This window comes from Rutilus rutilus (assembly GCF_951802725.1).
Source record: "Rutilus rutilus genome assembly, chromosome: 1".
In the NCBI taxonomy this organism is placed as follows: domain Eukaryota; kingdom Metazoa; phylum Chordata; class Actinopteri; order Cypriniformes; family Leuciscidae; genus Rutilus; species Rutilus rutilus.
In genome coordinates, this window is record NC_140209.1 from 80,220,370 (window position 1) to 80,225,530 (window position 5,161).

Consider the following 5,161-nt stretch of genomic DNA (forward strand, 5'->3'; position numbering starts at 1 on the left):
TATTTAATACCATATATTTTAAGACTTTAATAAAACTATTTGAATATTGCATTACCATACAACATTTGTAATGTCTGAATTAAGATAGAAATGGTTACATTGCCATCGCACACACACAGTACTGGAAAGGTAAGTAGTATTGTATAGGGTTGTATTGTGTTTATAAACTTTGAATAATCCTCCATCTGTAGATATAAATTGTTGATGAAAAAACTTAAGTAAATATTAATTTGGAATATCCATTCATTTTTATGTATGTATTTGAACAAGTAACACTTGCTTCTTTGTGTATCTACTTGATGAATATAAGTTGTACTTCTAAAATACATCAAAACAAAACACCAAATGAGCATCAGTGCCTTCTCTGTGTGTGTTTACCCGTGTTTGTGTTCACACCTTTAATGAATGGTTCATCTCTATATTGAGCACAGGTGTTAATAGCACCCTCAGGTGTACATTTACTCAATAACACTCTATAACAATTGTGATTGGTCTTTAGAGTTTAATGTAAATGATTTCTCGGAAGACTTATTATTTGAAATGAGACATTTGTCACAGCTTGTATGGAAAAAACAACAACAAACCATGTGACCTTTGTGAGAGGCCTACACCAAAGGTTGCAGTGAATTTTTCAAAGTGCAGTGAATCGTCAAACTTCATAATATGTGACCAAAATAGTCACTCAGGACACACAGCTTAACAGCTGCAACCTTCATGATTTGTGCTGCCACATTTAAAGTAACAATCTGATTCAAAATAAAAAATATGGCTCCATTCAGGGTTTTCCAAGTAAGCACTCATGAGGCACAATTCAATTCAATTCATGTTTATTTGTATAGCTCTTTCCACAATACACATTTCAAAGCAGCTTTACAGAAAGTGCATGAGTCCATATTACAATTTAGAGCCAACTGTCTAAGTTATGTATTTCAAAATTGTATATACAAAGTCACAGTTAGCTAAAAAAAAATATTTAAACAATGAAATAATATAATGCAGAAACAATGAGCTCATTGAAGTAATGAATACTTATTAATAAACGATTATGACATTTAGAAAAGATAGCACTGGTGCATGTTGATTCAGAGTTTGCATCATCTGAAGTCTTTGCGGGGTTTGGCATCGTCTCTTGATAGGTGTTGGGCATCTGCAGTCTTGACAGAAATGATATCTGAGGATTTCCAGTCCGGATTTAGACCGTACCATAGTTCTGAGACGGCTCTCGTTAGAGTCACAAATGATTTGCTCTTATCATCCGATCGTGGTTGTTTCTCTCTATTAGTGTCACAAATTACGCCCCTGGCATCTACGCTAATATTAGTCTCTCTGCTTATACCGGTTTACCGCAGCCTGCCGGATCCAGGCCGTATCCAGATCTGATAAAGGACCTTCGGCTGGACCCGATGACAACGCAGTGCTAAAGTTTCAACCAGTCTCTGCGTTTCCTGAAGTGAGGTGGACTCCGGCCGTATCCAGATCAGATGGTGGACCTGCATGTAGACACGACCCACAATGCATGATGAAGTCAGCCAATCTGGGCCATATCCAGATCAGATGGAGGACCTGCACATAGACATGACCACAACGCATCCCTGAAGTGTCAGCAGAGATTGTGTCAACTAGACCCTCCCCTGTGAAGGCCTCATCGACACGACAGCCATCGGCACTGATCATCTACAAACCCGTCTCCATACGTGCGTGATGACTCCAAATGGAACTGGATAATATTCTGAATGTTCCAATCCAATCTGACGTCTGCCCTGTAACGCTGCCTGGATCATAATCATACACTGTTCGCTCGTTGGCCAGAGGAGAACTGGCCCCTGACTGAGCCTGGGTTCTCCCAAGGTTTTTTTTCCATTCTGTCACCTAATGGAGTTTTGGTTCTTTGCCACTGTTGCCTTTGTCGCCATTGGCATTTGGCTTGCTTAGTTGGCACCATTTTATTTAATATTCAACAATATTATTGATCTGCCTGCATTGACACCATTTTATGAGAACCTAACTGAGCTGGACGATGACATCACTGTTTTCTCCAGAGCGGCTATATATACAAATTAACTAAATTATTAAACTTTTACTCTTAAACTAAACTTTTTTACAACAAAAATAAAATTACTGATTACTGAATTACTGAAAATTACTGAATTACTGATCACTGAACTTACTGTGACACTATTTTCTTTTCTTTCCAATATGAATGGCACGAAGCGACCTCAGATGCTTCTGACTCCACCAAAAGAAGGAGACGGGCGAGTTGTGTCAGATGACGTGAACGTGCACCACCTTGCTTGTTGATGTATGACACGGTCGTGGTATTGTCCGATCTGACCAGTATATGCTTGCTGAGCAGCGGCATTTTGAGGCGTCTCAAAGCAAGTAGAAACGCTAACAACTCGAGGCAATTGATATGCCAATGCAGCTGAGGACCTGTCCAGCATCCTGCTACTGCATACCCATCGTGCGTGGCCCCCCAACCTGTCTTGGAGGCATCTGTGAACACCACCACATGTCTGGACGCTTGTATCATGGACACACCGGACCGGAGAAACACAGCATCTGACCAAGGTTGAAAGGTTTTCCGGCAAGTTCAAGAAATCGCAACCAGGAACATGCCGTCTTTCCACGCCCTCCATGGGACCCGGCCAAGAAGCCAATGCTGAAGTGGTCTCATATGTAACAACCCCAGCGGCGTGACTGCCATTGCGGAAGCCATATGCCTCAGGAGCCTCTGAAAGTATTTCAGTGGAACCACCTTACTGCTCTTGAATGTATTCAAGCAGTTCAGCATCGACTGGGCACTATCCTCCGTTAGACGTGCCGTCTGTTTGACCGAGTCCAACTCCATACCGAGAAAAGAGATGCTCTGCCCGGAGGTAAGCTTGCTCTTTTCCCAGTTTACCTAAAGACCCAATAGACTAATATGCTGGAGCAGTAAGTCTCTGTGTTCGCACAACTGTTCCCGCGACCGAGCCAGTATCAGCCAGCCGTCAAGGTAGTTCTACGCCCAGTTCTCTCAAGGGAGAAATGGCCGCCTCCTCAAGCTTCGTAAAGACGTGGGGGGACAGAGACAGTCCAAAGGGTAGGACTTTGTACTGATACGCCCGATCCTCGAACGCGAACCTCAGGAATGGCCTGTGTTGCGGCAGGATGGAGACGTGAAGGTACGCGTCCTTCAGGTCTACCGCTGTAAACCAATCTCCTGGACGGACACATCTGCATATGTCCTTGAGTACTATCATCTTGAACGGGAGCTTGTAAAGAAAATACACACATTGACTTTAATGGAAACCTATCGCTTCATGTCGGCTACAGACACCGGTTCTATTGCATCCTTCGCCAGTAGGACAGCAATTTCCGCACGCAAGATTGGGGCAGATCTGCTCTTCACAACCGTGGAGCGAACGCCAGCAAATCTGGGTGGGTGCCAGTGGAACTGAATCGTGTAGCCGCATGCAATGGTGCTCATGAGCCAGCTGGACGGTCTGCAGAGGTCTTTCCAGGCTTGCAGAAACCGTACCGGGGGGCTCGTGGCACCACTGACATACCAGGAGGAGGGCAGCGAAGTGGAGGGCACGGACCCAACACGGAGGGCCCTAAGGCGGTCCGGAGGGGGGTCTGTGTATATATCACATGAACCTGCCACTACTTGGTGGCATTGAGTACGGGAGGATGCAAACCTGGGTCCTTGAACCGTACTCGTCTGCCAACTGGCGACACAAGAGGGGATTGAGGCAGGCCAGACCAATCTGGGGTGTCTGATAATCTGAACCTCTTGAAACCCAGGGTTGAGAATTTCTGTCCCTTTGGCGATTCGGAAACCACTGTACTCTGGAGAGACAATGGTGGAACAACAACCACCAGACAAACTTTTGTCCCCAACCCTTGGTGGCCTGTATCAGGGACGCTTACTCTTGCCTCCTGGACTGGCAAGATCTGACACAGGCTGGGCAGCCTGCCTACGGCTAGCTCTATGCTGAGGCCCAAGCTGTGGCGGGGGCCTAACAGGCTGAGCTGCCTTAGGGGGGAGCCCTCGACGATGTGCTGGTGGAGTGACTGCTAGTGGTGACGGGGTGAGATCCTCAGCAGGCCGTTGTGGCAGGGTGAGTCGGGCTTCCTCCACCTGCGACCGAGCTACAGAAGGCTCTTGGGCACCACCCACTGTAGTGTCGCCGAACAACCCCGTCTGGGAAATTGGGGAGTCCAGGATCCGAACCTTGTCCGCATCCTCCATATCAACCAGACTGAGCCAATGATCGTGCTGCTGAACCACCAGAGTGGACATTGCCAGACCGATCGCGCAGGTTGCCACACTTGTGCTCAGAAGAGCCAAGTCGGTTGCCTTACTGAGCTCACCCATGAGCTGACAGTCTGGCCTACCCTTTTGCACGTCCTGGAGTGTTTTAGCCTGAAAGAGCTGTAACAAGGCCAAGGCGTGCATAGAGGCGGCAGCTTGTCCACAGGCTCCATAAGCCGCGTCTGACAAAGCAGACAACGACTCCAGAGCCTGTGAGGGGAAACACGGTTCTCCAGAGCTGGATGTAGTGGCCGCCGGACACAGTTGTTCCAGAACAGCCCGCTCCACCGGAGGGATCGCCGTATAACCACTGCACCGCACTCAAGGGTAACGAGGGGGGAGGAGCCATCCTGGTAACTTAAGGCAGTAAAGGGTGCCTTCCATGACCTGGTTAGCTCCCCATGCATCTCGGGAAAGAAAGGTCCTGAAGCGGTGGGCAGAGCCCGACCCGCTCCAAGAAACCAATCATCCAGATGAGCGGGCCCAGGCGGAGGATTCCACTCGAGCCCAACACCCTCGGCATCCCGTTTCAGCATAGCTGATGACTGTGGATCTGACTCAGGCCATGCTGTACAACCCAGGGGGGACAGCACGGGGGAATCATTCACCACAGTATATGCCTCGCCCTCAAATGTAGTGGTCGGCATCCTTATCCCCCTGGTGAATTTCCAATGGAACGTCTAAATTAATCCATTACAGATTAATCAGTGCGCTCAACACTTGAATCCAAAGGTATCGATGTGAAGGAGTTATGATGAGTCCACGGGGAATAATCTCCGGGCAGAGCCTCAAACACAACTCTGCGATCACCTGACAAAATCAGGGACTCTACATTCGCAAGCGAACGTGAGTCTAGATCTCAAC